The sequence below is a fragment of the Saccostrea cucullata genome, unplaced genomic scaffold (genome assembly GCF_032062105.1).
Source record: "Saccostrea cucullata isolate Sc308-1 unplaced genomic scaffold, CSIRO_AGI_Scuc_v1 ctg9682, whole genome shotgun sequence".
NCBI classification, from domain to species: Eukaryota; Metazoa; Mollusca; class Bivalvia; order Ostreida; family Ostreidae; genus Saccostrea; species Saccostrea cuccullata.
In genome coordinates this window covers 1-16,486 of record NW_026928793.1, presented here as the reverse complement: position 1 = coordinate 16,486, position 16,486 = coordinate 1, and the positions used below count along the sequence as shown (strand labels likewise).

General features: G+C 34.8%; 1 pseudogene; it reads right to left on the bottom strand.

The window, feature by feature from the left end:
- Positions 1-4,795: 4,795 nt before the first annotated feature.
- LOC134278714 (uncharacterized) lies at positions 4,796-9,521 on the bottom strand (annotated as a pseudogene).
- Between the last annotated feature and the right edge of the window lie 6,965 nt (positions 9,522-16,486).

The following is a 16,486-nucleotide window of genomic DNA, read 5'->3' as shown; positions in this document are numbered from 1 at the left end:
TTGAGAAGCAGACTTGTAAGGATTTCAATCCCTAATGGGACCAGGTTCTATACCCTTAAATGTCCGTCAAGTACACAATACTCTGATACTATATTAAAGCATTTTATAGTGGGAAAGGATTGCCCACGAGAATTTTTCAAAAAGTTCATTAATTAAGGAGTAGTTAATTTACAAAGATTCCATTGAAGTCCATGGGGAAAAGCTTTTTTTTTCAAAATACAAATTAAAATAATTTGAATATCAGTAAATTCTGTGGTGGAAAGATGCATTGAAATATTAAAAATAGAATGATAACTGAAAACAATTTTTTTACTTGCTAAATTTTTTTTAATTGATTTTTTTATTTACTAAAAAAGGGGAGATAACTCTAACCAAAATTCAAGGGCATGAATTAGGACACATCCCACTAAAAATACATAGTAATAAATGGGAACTATGTCTAAATAAATTGAGTATTGAATGCCTACATATCTTTTATGTTTTCAATTTCATTGAATTTCTTCCTATTAGGGATTGAAGACCTTAAAACATACCTCCAAATGTTCACTATTATACATCACCACTTGAATTCGGGCATTGCCCTTCAATTGAAAAAAAGAAACTTGAATCTCCTTTATCCAAGGATATGGCAAGTTTGATTAAAATTAGCTAAGTGGTTCTGGAAAAGAAGTTGAAAATGAAAAAAAAAATACAAACGGACAGACAGACGGACAGACGGGCTACAGACAAAATGTGATCAGAAAAGCTCACTTAAGGTGATTCGAACCTGTCGCCAAAGTTATTGGATTTTCTTAAAAATGATTAGAACGATACTAGAGAATTCCCTGTCCTGAATAATGAAAGTTTTGATATGGGTCAATACGCTAGTTTCCATGGCAACGGCCTCTGAACATGAGAGTGTTGAACTTGTTTGTTGTCCAAAAGTTAACAAGTGATAGACATAATCAAAATTAGAAAATAAAAAGATTTTATTTCCAATCGTATTTTTATGTCATGGAAATGGAAGATAATAACATTGTCTTCCTACAGAATAATTAAAAAGTATTGAAATAGTTATTTTAATAATTATTAAAATAATCTCTCAGTTCGAATTTCCTCTGACATATTGAAAATAATGTATTTTTCATGTATGCCATGTAATATTTAGACCAACATTTTTTTTATTTATTAGTTTACAAACCTGCCGCTCAAGATTTTGAATTATCAAGGGAAAAAATGAGAAAAACAAGATTTTTTTAATTCCAATATCAAATTTGACATAGGTACATTTGGTATAGCAGTACCATAGTTTGGTTCAGTTAAAAAAAATCTTGTGTTTTTTATTTGCTTTTATATTTTTTTATGGGGGGGGGGTGTTGTTTGTTTTGTTTTTTTTTTTTTTTTTGTTTTGTTTTGTTCGGTTTTTTTCTTTGGTTTGTTTTAATTTTTGTTTATTTATTTATTTAATTTTTTATTTGTTTTTGCAAAAGTTAATTAGTCATCTCAGATTTTGAATTTCAATAATTATTGTAGATTCTGAAAATTCATTTTTCCTCCAGGAATGATTACACATTATAGAGATAATTAAAATAATAAAACAGCATTTGCATAGACATGATAATTAATTTAGATACTACCAATTTATTTACTTAATCAAAGAATTGTTTTCCATTATACATGTACATTATATGTTGTATTCTAGTGTCTTGTTTATCTGTATAATTAACATGAAAAATGTTTGGGTTTTTTTCATGGCGACAGGGCCCTGAATTGGTAATAAATCGCCGTCTAATTTCGATATTGAAATCGTTTAATAGTTTATTTATTTATTTTCATATCCAAAAAATTAAAATGCTTCATGTCCATGCTTCATTGGTGACTATTCCTTCATTTTTCAATTGAAAACCCTATATGAGGCCCCAATTTGAGAATCTGACGAGGAGTAACTTCCCTTTCATTCTAAAATATAAACAAAAAATGTACTGTTATTTATGTTTTTTCCATAAAAAAATCATAATTTTTTCATTCTAAAATAATTAAAACTTAATTTTGTGTCTTCCGATATGTCCTAAGTTAGAGAATATGAATCAAAAATATGAAAAAATTATAATCGTTTTACTTATATTAGTAATATCAAAAGCAAAAAAAGTGATATATTTTTTTTTCACGACATCTCTTATAAAGCCAACATTCTAAGTCGCAAAACTATCAAAATATTGTGGTATTTATCTTCTTTTTCACTTAATGATTTATGTCTGGAAGGGCAATTGTGTATCATGTTTTACATATATGTATGATTTTTAATGTTCCAAGTAAGTATATATATTATGTATACGGTATAGCGTAGTCTGCATAAATATAACAGTCATCGTTCATGTTTCAACGTACTCAACAGCTCAAAGGTGCGTAGGGTGGTACTTATGACTGAAATAATTGTGGTCTGGTCATATTCAGACTTCTTAGCTCATCTTACTGTTTGAATACTGGACAACAGTTGATATTTACACAGGCACCTGGATTTTTTTTATCAATAATTTGCTATAATAGTAAGCCAAATATCGAAAAATTATATCCCCTCAATAGCTCTCGGTTCAGGCTTGAATTTAACACATAAATCGGACGTGCCTAACGGTTTGCGTGTAGTATTGGGTTCAAATATGATATTTCTCGCTATACATTTCTTCCTTAAGTTTAAATCCAACGCGATGATTATGCAAACAACTAAAATTCATGCAAACTTCGAACTTCGTTCCAAGGCCCAATCGCCATCAGCTGACGTCGCGGAAATGTAATCTTAAATTAATTAAACATTTGTTAAATAAAATCAACGATAAAAAACAATATGATTTTTCCGTATTTAACTATTTTTTATTTTTGTTTATTAATGAAAAAAAAAAAATCAATAATTGTTGTATTAAAAAGTTTATGTATAAGAGCATTTTGCGTAGAGATTAAATTTCCTTGACGTTTCGCGTTGCGCAGTTGACGTATTTTCGTCACGTTCGAATCACCTTAAGCTTTCAGCTCAAATGAGATAAAAAGCATATAAAAAAAACTTCAAAATCGTAAGTTATTGATTTTTGAATATTACATTTACCTACCGGACAGACCTGTCTGCCAACGGCTGTAATCACCAACCCCTGCAGAAAAAATAAAAAAAAAAGTATCAGAATAATTAAAACAGACATCAGTTCAAAAGTTTAGCTTTATGATGAATTTTAACTACTAGTTTATTTACATATTAGTAGAAAATACATGTATCTATATTTTGTGATTTGATAATCGCTTTATGCAACAAGTTGACTCAGATATAATTGCACACCCCCATTGATCTTAAAACTGAACAGTAAACGAACGGTGACTGCAAGATGATCGATTATTTTGATTGTCTCTCCCTTGCATTGTATTCTATTCTATTTCATTGCCAGGTGTAGAAAACATTAATTCATCACATATATCAATTAATCATAGAATGCCGACAAAGCCAAACGATGTATTGGGGGGGGGGTGTACTCTTCCAATGTAATTAAATAAACAAGTAATTAAACAAGCAAATTCAAAGAATTGTGGTCCTCCGCTTTCGGTTTCTTTGTGGATGAGATGTCATTTTTATGTGAAGTATAAAAGGCCTCGCCCTTACTGTTCAAAAGTTATGGTCAAGGTTAAAGTTTTTTTCATAAGTACGTAAATCTTTAAGGTCAAGGTCAAAAGGTCAATGTTGTTGATATCCAATGAAAGGACTTGCCACAAAGAATACATATATGAAATATAAAAGTCCTAGTATCTACCCTTCAAAAGTTTGACCAAAGTTAAAGTTTTTTAAAAAAGTAGTTAAAACTCCAATGTCAAGCACAAAGGGTCAAAGTTGTTGGTATCTAATAAAAGGTCTTCTCAAAAGGATAACATTTGTGAAGTACGAAAACTCTAGCCATCACTGTTCAAAAGATATGGTCAAGGTTAAAGTTTTTTCATAAGTACGTAAATCTCCAAGGTCAAGGTCAAAAGGTCAAGGTTGTTGGTATCCAATGAAATGTCTTGCCACAACAAATACATATTTGAAATATAAAAGTCCTAGTATTTACTGTTAAAAAATTGTGACCAAGGTTAATTTTTTTAAGTAGTTAAAACTCCAGGGTCAAGGTCAAAGGGTAAAAGTTATTGGTATCCAATGAAAGGTCTTCTCACAAGTATTACATATGTGATGTTCGAAAGCCTTAGTCCTCGCCGTTCAAAAGATATGGTCAAGGTTAAAGTTTTTTCATAGGTACGTAAATCTCCAAGGTCAAGCTCAGAAGGCCAAGGTTGTTGTTATCCAATGAAAGGCCTTGCCACAAACAATATTTATGTGAAATATCAAAGTCCTAGTACCTACTATTCAAAACTTATGGCCAAAGTAAAAGTTTGGAATTTTTGTGTAAAAGTGGTTCAAACTCCAAGGTCAAGGTCAAAAGGTCAAATTTGGTGGTACCCAAATGTCACAATTTGTGATAAATGGCATGGAAATAAACCCTCGCTGCAACCAAGCTTTGAAAAAGAACAAAGAGTACGTGCAAACAAAAGTTTATTATAGTGCTCCAAACAATATATACACACTCCGAACACGCACACACACAACACTCACACAAATATAAAAAAAAAACCTAAACAAAAAAAATATAATAATAAACAAAAAAAAAAAAAAATAATAGTGTCTATACACCGACTTAAATATTGTCAAAACCGACTAGACGAATATTTCCTCGACACGTGCACAAATCCGTAGATCTTTCTATAAATGTGACCCCAAGACGTTACCGTATTGTTCGTATATATACACACTGACAAAGTCGTTGGTTTATGTTATCGTTGGTACACAGTCCACATCGACCGTCAACGTCTTAGTGCGTAGGATTTCCTCCAACGCTGTAGTAACGACACCCTATAACGTCACACTTACGTTACTTGTATTCACAGCTGGTCGAGCTGGTCACCTATAATAACACATTATTTCAAAGTCTGGGTTTCCATAGTCGGTAATAACGCATTAATAAGGAATAAATGGATATGTCGGGTATATTATCTATCACAAATTAAACTGAACAAAGTAATAACTTTAGGAAAAGAAAAACAAACAAACAAAATAACCTAGCTAAGAAAATAAACATTTCAAACTCACCGCTGCCAATGTACTAAAAATGCTACACTTTCCACACAGGAAAACTTCTCAAACACACCAAACATTCAGGCCAAATGCACACAGCTTTTTTGTCTGGAGACCACACAGGTCATACACCATTTTCACTTAGTCTTATGAAGGACACACCTTCCCACTTCTACGGCCTGTTCTGAACTCACACGTCGACAATTTTACAAACCGGTCTTACAGCCGTGACCAGCTATCCGTAACGACTATACGGTGAGAATTGAAATTATGGTACGCCATAACCGACATAAGAAAATTTAATAAAAATTGTGACAATACCTCCCCTTTTCAGCTTCAAAATTGGAAACCATATTTTGAAAGTAAAAACAAACCACCAATATTTACAAAACATGACGACTCAAAAAGTCTGCGCCTACGTTATCAACACCTTTGATAGCATGAACTACAAAATTGTAGGACTGCAAAAAGATAGCCCAACGCATCAACCTACCATTTGACACTTTTGATCTGTTCAAATAGACCAATGGTTGATGATCTGTCTGCAGAACGAATGTCCTACCATACAAATATGCCTGAAATTTTCTCACAGCCCATACAATAGCTAAACACTCTTTCTCAATCACAGAATAATTCCTCTCTCTTTCATTCAACTTTCTACTGGCATATGCGACAGGGAACATTTTCTCATGCTTCTGCAACAAAACAGCACCTATTCCGTAGTCGGAAGCATCAGTTCTGAGAAAGAAGTCTTTGTTAAAGTCAGGGAGTCTAAGTATTGGGGCGTGTAAAAGCAATGACTTTAGATTCATAAAAGATCTCTCGTGTTCATCACACCACTCGACTTTATTTGGGGTACCTTTCTTAGTCAAATCTGTCAGAGGACAAGCAACTGCCGCAAAGTTGGGAACAAACCTGCGGTAATAACCAATCAGTCCCAAGAAAGAACGTACCTGTTTCTTGGTTTCAGGGCGAGGGGCTTTCTTGATTGCTTCAAGTTTGTCATTATTAGGTCGCATTACACCATTTCCAACTGAGTGACCTAAAAAATCAAGTGAGCTAAAACCTACAAAACATTTAGATGGTTTTGCATTCAGTTTTCCCGACCGTAGTCTTTCTAATAAACACCTAATAGACACCAAATGTTCTTCCCACGTTTCTGAATGAATCAAGATATCGTCAATGAAACTATCAGTATCTTTCAAATCTTTCAACAAAACGCGCATCATGCGATTAAACGTCGCCGCCGCGTTTGATAGACCAAACGGCATTACTTTGAACCTAAACAAACCATCAGGAGTGACGAATGATGTCAGGTCTTTGTCCTCGTCCCTCATAGGAATTTGCCAATATCCCTTGCAAAGATCTACTTTAGTAAAATACTTACTTTGTCCAATTCTAGCAAAAATTTCCTCGGGATCGGGCATTGGTTCGGCATCAAACACTGTCACCTTGTTTAGCTTTCTAAAGTCGATGCATATTCTCTTAGAACCATCAGCTTTCTTGGCAACAACGATAGAGCTGGCGTAAGGGGATTCGGACGGCTCTATGATGTCCATCTCAATCATTTTCTTGATTTCTTCCCTAACTGAATCACGTAGAGCAAATGGAATTTGATACGGCTTGTTGTGAATAGGATCCGTAGTTGTCAGATGTATCTCATGCTGAGCCAAATGAGTAAGATTTGGTAAATCAGACAACACATCTTTGAATTCCGATAAAATCTTTTTGACGTCATCTTGTTGCTGCTCAGTCAGATCTGTGTCAACATTCACATCTTGAAATGTTTCCTTTGCTTCAGAAGGCGGTATCTCTAGAGGGAAATCACTCTCACCTTCTGAAATCTCACCATCTTGAGGTATTTCTTCTTCAATGACAGAACAAGAACTAAGAACTTCCGGTGTACTTACCTCTCTTTCAACATACTTCTTCAAAAGGTTAGCATGGAAAGTCTTGATTTTGCCCTGTACATCCACTCTGTAGTCAGCCATTCCACATTTGGAAATAATGGTAAATGGACCCTTCCATTGCATGAGTAGCTTGTTGTTGTCCGTCGGAAGGAGGATTAATACCTTATCTTGAACGTTGAATGAACGTGACCTTGTTTTCCGATCGTAATATTTCTTGTAGCGCTGACTGGACTTCTGTAAGGACTTCCTAGCTAATTCACATGTCTCTTCTAAACGCTCTTTCAAGTCGATGACATACTGATAAGTGCTCTTGACTTCTGGGTCTTTTAATTCTTTCGTCCACATCTCTCGTAGAACTGTCATGGGTCCTCGAACTGACCTACCATATAATAATTCAAATGGTGAAAAACCCATGCTCTCTTGGGGAACTTCACGGTATGCGAATAATAAGGGTGCTATATACCTGTCCCAATCCTTGGGTCTTTCAGCAGCCATACGTCGGAGCATTTGTTTAAGCGTTCCATTGAACTTTTCAACTAAACCATTGCAGGCAGGGTGGTACGGAGTAGTTGTAAGTTGTGCAATGGAAAGTAAACGACCTACCTCTTTCATAAGGTTAGACGTAAACTGGGTTCCCATATCTGATAAAATTTCCTTAGGAATTCCAAGTCTAGTGAAGAATTCAAACAATGCCTCAGCCACACGTTCCGTCTCAATGCCTTTGAGTGCGACGGCTTCGGGGTATCTTGTACTGTAGTCTACCATAGTGAGTACATACCTGTTCCCACGATCTGTTGCTGGGAAAATTGGACCAATCAAATCTACAGCAACTCGCTCAAAAGGAGTTTCAATGAGGGGCATAGACTCTAATGGAACTGGGAAGATCTTACCTTTGGGTACTGTTCGCTGACAAACGTCACAGGATCTACAATATCTTCCTACATCACCTTGTACACCTGGCCAATAAAAGTTAGACAATACCCTATCTGTTGTCTTTCTTATTCCTAAGTGACCAGACAGTACACAATCATGTGCAAGTTTCATAACTGTAATACGATGTAGTGAGGGAACAACAAACTGTTTGAAAATGTTATTGCTACTAACCTTCGGAGACTGGAAATATCGGAACAACAGACCGTCTTCAATGACAAACCACGACACATTTTGTTGTCCTGTGAACTTCTTAACACCAGTCTTTGCGTATTCCCGATATTTATCCAGTGTAGCGTCCTCATTTTGTGCAACTATCATATCATCTACTGAAGTGAAATTGTCAGTGATACTAGTTACCTTCAATGTTTTGTACTTTTCCTTTTCCTTCTGTACTTGACCTCTTGTCTGTACAGCTGAGCCTTCCACCAAGTGATGTGTATCGTTTTCCTCAACTTCATTTTTTCTACGGGTGTCCCACTTTGGATCAGGGTCCGAAGGATCTCTGGCACCTTTTATGTTACCTATGATTAAACCATAGACTGGGTTGTTCATACACAGAGCTTTGACCTTACCTGATATGAACGGTGTATGTATGTTGATGTACGCCTCAGGAACTTTCCGGACAGTCCCATCGATGAGTACACACTCCACACTCCGCCCTGTCAGTTGGTCTTTAGGTACGAGACTGGTTTTTACTACAACTCCAGTGCATCCACTGTCTCGCAGAACTTCCACAGGATGATTACCTACATACCCATCTGAAACTGGCATATTATGACAAACACGACAAGCTCCACCAATGACCGGTAACATATGCCCACAACGTAACGTAACTTGATTGTCTTGTATGCAACAGTCTTTCAATTTATCTGCCAAAATACACAAAGAACCTACATGTTTACCTGAATCAGTAGATTGGTTTCCTTGTTGATGCTCACTCTCAACATCAACTTTCTGGTGCTGTGATTTTGCAGATCGGGAAGTAGCCTTTGATGAAGAACCAGAGCTTAGCATCGCTGCGCTTTTGTAAGTCTGAGAACGATTTCCTTTCTTCAACCTGTCAAAACAATCTTTAGCGATGTGGCCAGATCTACCACACTCGTAACACTTTCTATCATTCTTACCTGAACTTGAGAAAGGTTTCTTTTGAAACGTTGTTGACGTTGACCTCACATCATCGGTCGCTACTTGATAATTTGTGCGATCGTAAGAAAATGAAGAAGTGCCGTGCGCTTCAATAAATTGCTCTGCTAACCGCGTCATTTCTTTAACATCTTTCGGGTGACGTTCTCGTAAGAAAGTAGCCAAAGTCTTACTACAACTTGAAATAAATTGTTCGCGCAACATAAGATCTCTTAAGCCATCAAACGTTGATGGGGATTTTGCGAGTTCCATCCATCTTTTTAGATAATTGTCTAAACGCGCGAAGAATTGAGGAGGGTTCTCACCTTTTTCTGGTTTACAACGTCTGAATTTCTCGCGGAAACCTTCTTCGGACATTCTAAACCTCTGAAGCAAGGAACAGTTGAGCTTATCATAATCAAATGCATCACCAGGAGATAAACAAGAGTAAACCTCAAGAGCAGTACCTGTAAACAAAGCACTAAGATTTATTGACTATGTATCCTTAGACCATTTAGCATTTTCTGCAAACCTTTCAAACCTTTGTAGATAAGCGTCAATACAGTCTCTTTGATCATTAAAGGGAGGAAGTTTGGGCATTTTAGCACGATTGTGAACAGTCACCTCAGGGGACATGGGGGTACTTTGATGCTTAGCACTAACTTCTAATGCCAATGCCTCTGCTTTAACTCTCTCTAACTGAATTTGTTTTTCTAACAATGCCAAATGATTGCTTGATTCTTTCATTTGCATCTCCATGCTCAACTCTTTTTCTTTTCTCTTAGCCTCTTGCTCACATTGTACTATCTGCAAATCTAGTTCTTTCTCTTCTCTCTTTGCATCTCGTTCCTTTGCTCTCTCTTCTCTCAATAATTTATCTTCTTCAACTTTTCTTTCTGCTCTTTCTTTTTCTCTAACATATTCCAACAACTGATCTCCATGCAGACCTAACTTTTGCCCAATCTCTACTAATTTCTCTAACTCTTTCTCCATTTTCAAAGTTCAGTTAAACAGCGTAAGGATATTTTGATTTAAAATATTTCCATCCCGGACGAGCCCCCAATTGTCACAATTTGTGATAAATGGCATGGAAATAAACCCTCGCTGCAACCAAGCTTTGAAAAAGAACAAAGAGTACGTGCAAACAAAAGTTTATTATAGTGCTCCAAACAATATATACACACTCCGAACACGCACACACACAACACTCACACAAAAACAAAAAAAAAAAAAAACCTAAACAAAAAAAATATAATAATAAACAAAAAAAAAAAAAAATAATAGTGTCTATACACCGACTTAAATATTGTCAAAACCGACTAGACGAATATTTCCTCGACACGTGCACAAATCCGTAGATCTTTCTATAAATGTGACCCCAAGACGTTACCGTATTGTTCGTATATATACACACTGACAAAGTCGTTGGTTTATGTTATCGTTGGTACACAGTCCACATCGACCGTCAACGTCTTAGTGCGTAGGATTTCCTCCAACGCTGTAGTAACGACACCCTATAACGTCACACTTACGTTACTTGTATTCACAGCTGGTCGAGCTGGTCACCTATAATAACACATTATTTCAAAGTCTGGGTTTCCATAGTCGGTAATAACGCATTAATAAGGAATAAATGGATATGTCGGGTATATTATCTATCACAAATTAAACTGAACAAAGTAATAACTTTAGGAAAAGAAAAACAAACAAACAAAATAACCTAGCTAAGAAAATAAACATTTCAAACTCACCGCTGCCAATGTACTAAAAATGCTACACTTTCCACACAGGAAAACTTCTCAAACACACCAAACATTCAGGCCAAATGCACACAGCTTTTTTGTCTGGAGACCACACAGGTCATACACCATTTTCACTTAGTCTTATGAAGGACACACCTTCCCACTTCTACGGCCTGTTCTGAACTCACACGTCGACAATTTTACAAACCGGTCTTACAGCCGTGACCAGCTATCCGTAACGACTATACGGTGAGAATTGAAATTATGGTACGCCATAACCGACATAAGAAAATTTAATAAAAATTGTGACACCAAAGAAAGGTCTTATCACAAGGAATACACATGTGAAATATGAAAGTAAGAGCTCCACTAAATCAAAAGTTATGGGCAAGGTTAAAGATTTTGTGACGGACAGACTGACAGACTGACAGACTGACAGACGAATGAGATTTAATGTCCCCTCGCTTTCGCGAAAGCGGGGGACAAAAATTACATATAACCCTTTAAGGAAGTACTTTATCTGTACAGTTAAACTCCTTTAGTACGAACACGGATATTGCGAATTCACGGATGTAGCGAAGTTATCATAGATCTCCAGCTATAAAAAAAAACAGATTCCTTACACGAATATAACGAATTATGGATATAGCAAAACAATTTCAAAAGCCCCAGTGACTTCCTTGTAGCCGATTTTTAATCTATTTATATTAAGGTAGAACCTATGTCGGAGAAGATTTTCAATTTTTCATATGATAAATTAGCACTTGCTTATCAATCAGTTAAAAGCACATGAAATGTTTCCGTGTTATTAAATGTAGTGCAGCCAGTTAAACATGGAATGATAAATACATACTGCGACTTCACAATTTCAGTCATTATAGGGGTACTTGTCATGCAAAGAAGACAACAAAATCCCAGAATTGCTTCTTTAAACATCGTTGTTTTTATTGTTTATTAATTGAACAGTATTAAACAATATTTCCCGAGAATAAATTCCTTTTTATTCAATTGACATAAAAGATATGTCCACATTTTCAAAACTATAGGCAAATGAACTCTATTTATTTTCAGTAAATTTTCCACCCTACATTTGTAAATATATATCAGAAGTCTTTGTCACAATGTTTTCAATCTTTGATATAATAAAGAACATACCCAAATGATTACAAAAAGTGATTAAAATATATACCTTTCCCCTCTAACGAATGAGAGATAGTTTATTTACCGATACTAATATTCTTGACCTTTTTGCACTTACACAGGTTTTATTATTAAATGACTGTTCGGGGCTACTTTCAGCGTAAAATGTTTATAAAAAAATTGTACTTTCAATTTAAAAGATCATATTTAATAGGGAAATTGTAATAAAACTCCAAGTAATAAGTAACAAATAATTATGAAAAGGAATGCACATCATTTCATGATAGATATCAGAAAATGTACACACAATCTACAACACGTACATCTTTGACTTAGACACATTTCATCAAGATATTACACTATTTACCGGTAGTTGGCAACTGACGATTTTTTAAAAAGATTTTTACATTCCTTCAAAATAGTTACGTACCATTTACATTATTACAGTTTGTTGTATACATGGCAATTTCATCACACGATATAGTCTTGGATTTGTCAACTTAATTAAGGTCAAGATCCATTAAATGAAAGGTGCCTACAGGTTTCTCTAATTCAAGAAATATATTATCATTAAGCATTATATTTAAAATGTATATAAATCAAATATTTAGAAGATTATTTCAGCATGATTTTAAATTGAATTCTGTGAATTTCAAAATGCAGTTTTTTTCTACCATTTCTATACTGAAACCGAGAAATACGGGAAATGACATTGAATTAATTATGACGTCATAATGGATCTAGCACAGGCTAAACACATTCACTAGTTATGATGTCATACGACGTTGGTTCTACGTTAACCTGGGACGCCGACGCCGAGTGTATGTAAATTTCAATTAGTCCTCGTCCACTACCGTCAAACATAAAGACTGCCGCACAAAATTTACATGCATATGTGGCCTCTTTAGTGTCATGCAGACACAAACACATGCGGACGAGATTTATGTGTGTATTTGGTCTCCTTGGCTACTTACCAATTGATTTGCCCAATTTACATTACAGTAGAATTATCAAGAAATCAACTCCATAAACTAAGAGTTATCAAAGAGAAAACAAATAGAAATGGAAATATTCACAAACCGACAGCTAATTCAAAACCTACCCTTTTTTCAAAAACATATCTCTTAAATAGAAATTAAAAATTTAGTTTTCATTCAATCAATATGTGAACCTTATCACAAAACTTTTACTTACCGTCGTCCCTCTCCCAACATTTCCTGGTCCTCCTCAGACGGGCTCCTCCTCCTCGAAGGAATACTGAAAAACAGATAACAGTACAACCTCATTATCAATCTAGGACTTCATGTTTCTTACAATATTTTCTGCAAATATCTATAATTTTAATTATTTTGTTAATATTACGTTGTTTAGTCACTGAACATTTATCGGTGTAAAAAGTTGCGCCGATACTTAACAGTCATGAAAGGAATTTTCCCTTTCTTTTCATAGATTTAGCTATAGTATATATGTATTTTAGGAAGTACGCATTATCCGTTTCTCGGCCAGACGCATATATTTGCTTGTTTTTAGAGCATTACAAGCTCGGTAAATATTTTTTAGATTAAAAAAAAATCTATGTTCATCGCTCATCGCTTCGTACATATTCCACCTGAAAAACTGAATATAACTTTAAGAATATTTCATTGGAAGTTTCCATCATTCGTTCAATATTATAATGAGCTGTATAAATGTAGCTTGCTCGTCAGAAAAAAAAATAAGAATGGATGACCAGAGAGCTAAAGTACCACCCATTAAATAAAGTGTAAATTTATTGGTCATTAAGAGCCGTGCTGTTTTATGCCCCTGTGTCGAAAGATCTCGGGGATATATTGTTTTTTTCTGTCTGTCTCTCTATCTGTCTGTTGTCAACATTAACCTAGCCCATAACTATTCAGGAGGCGTGGCTTTGGTTTTTAAAGAGCTCGGTTTAGCATAAAACGGCCCTGTTTATTTACCAATATATTGACCGATACATTAAGTTCCACATCTAACACGAAAAAACGTAGATACTCTGTACGTTAAATTTCCCTTTTAAACTCCTTAAACTTCAGGTCTCGGAAGAAAGTCTCTAAGGAATTGCAATATTCTTGAAGTTAAATGAAAACAGGTTTATTTGAGTATTTTCAGAGACGAAAACTTATACAAGCACACCCTCTGATTTAAAAAAGAAGCATATGTATTCTAATCCTCAGAAGAAAAAAATCAATCATTAACTATATGTAGTAGCTTAATATTGATGAGAGGTTGCGCTCTATATTAAATATTGGAAAACATCTTTTAATTACAATTTGAGTGTTTTTGTAGGTTTTTTTTTCAGAAAATGAAGAAATTAACGCATTTCGAGACGTCATATTGAATTGACAAGTTAGAAAATTATCTCATTTTTCATAGATATGTAATCAAAAAAGGTCATATTGATATTTATTACATTGTTAAGTAAATGGAAGCAGTTTTAATTTTTTTCAGAAATTCACAGGGTTAAAAAAATCTATAAGTGAACCTTCTTCTTTCACAGATGTATGCGTGCACAAAATCCATTGAGCCGAATGATTTGCCACCTAATATTACCAAGATTAAAGTTCCGCATAGTTGTCTGCACTAAAGTCGCTAAAATATAAAACCCGTTTTTTAAAGTATACACACAATACACCACGTATACTTTTATCAGCAATTTGCCTACCTGAGTACATGTAAACCTTGCAGGTGCATGTAAATGAATTAAATCTTAAAATATCCTTGAAAACAATATGTGTTCGTAATGAAAAAAAAATATACAGGTGTTGAGAGGTCAATGAAACATTTGAAATGCCATCAAAATATAAAAAAGCTTTCAAGTATTATTGGCCCTTAAGAATGAATTTAGTACTGTATATTCCTAATTATTTTCCGCGTAATTACGCGAGAAGCGTCACTCGCGAAGAAATATTACTCGCTTTTATTTTTATGGTGCTGAAATCTATGTTAATTACGTTAATCGACCGTCCATTCGCGAATTATAATTCTCGCGATTTGACGTTGAAGACCAAGTTCGCGATAAAAAGTACTCGCGAAAAATAAGGAATCTACAGTATACTTACATGTAACAGAAACGGCGACATTCATCAAATTATTTAACTTTTATTTTCTCCTTAGTGTAAGAGATAGCGTTTTTATTTCTTCTGACAGACTGACTTAAGATACACACAATGATATGGCAAAAAAGAAGTACAAAGTAGAACTTACTAAAACGGTTTTATCGAAACTACGCAAATTTTCAATTAACTTAACAATGAATTGGGTTGGTCCTTTGACAATGCCAAATAAAGTATTTGAAGGCAGTGAATAGAGTGCTAAGGGTTTCTTTAATTCATGATCACAAACTGTAACGGACACACAAACGCACAACCCTCGATCTCTCTAACTCACACACATATACCCCCTCCCCCCTCCCCGCACACACACACACACACACACTCTCTCACAAACCTACGAAAATCGAGCAGCGATGCTATATGATCAAATTTTACATCCAGTGCGTGTGACATTTAACAAAAGGGATAATTGATTCCCCCGTCACTTGATCCTAAGGATTTCTTTCAAATCCCTGAAGATGTTTCACTTATTCAAATGGCCCCAATTCCAATCTAGAGAGTCAGATGTATAAGTGTATTTGTAATTTGTTTTTGTAACATTGAAAACAACAATTGTTGTATTTTTATCCTTCGACACAATTTATTGTTTTGGCCAATGAAGTAAAATCCAAACATATTTTTTTTTTCTTTCAAGTATAAATTGCTTGCATGTCTGGTTCATTTTAAGGACCAGACTTTGTAAAACCATAGAAATACTCTATAGTTATTATTTACATGAATTAATTTAACGTCATTCGCTTCAATTTCTGTTTTTCTATTGAAGCTGGTCTCTGGATACCGATTAATTAATGTCACTTTACTATTGACGCGAGCATATCTGGTACATGTATAATGTAACCCTTCTGCTGAAGCTCGATCTACTTTAAATTATGATTAATACATGTCCTAATTTCCAAATGTTTTCCGTATTCTAGTTAAATATAAAAGTCTGTTTCCATCGGAACCATAAAATGAGTAAATAGAAAAAAAGAATAATTATTCCAAATATCTTACATTGTCAAGAATAAATGCTTGCATTGTTTGCTTTATTAACTCACCGCTATCCACAGAATCACTACTGATATTCTCATCCGTATCACTAGGGTCCCCTTCCTCTTCCTCTTCATAACTTAAACTATCTTCTGTGACACAATTCTCTGTTGCTTCTTGAGTACTATTGGCACAACTCTCTGTAACAAATTGATCTCATAAAATGAGTAAATAATGCCAATATCATATATTGTCAAGAATAGTCTTTCGGACACCATGCTTTTTCTGCTCTATTTCAGTCTCTTTGACATCAGGTATGTTCTTTTTTGGTTCTATGTTGACACAGATATCAGCGATACCTTTGTCTCTCTCCTTTGGTCTAACATTGGCTACAACATCTGAGTAATCCTCAGTTTTACT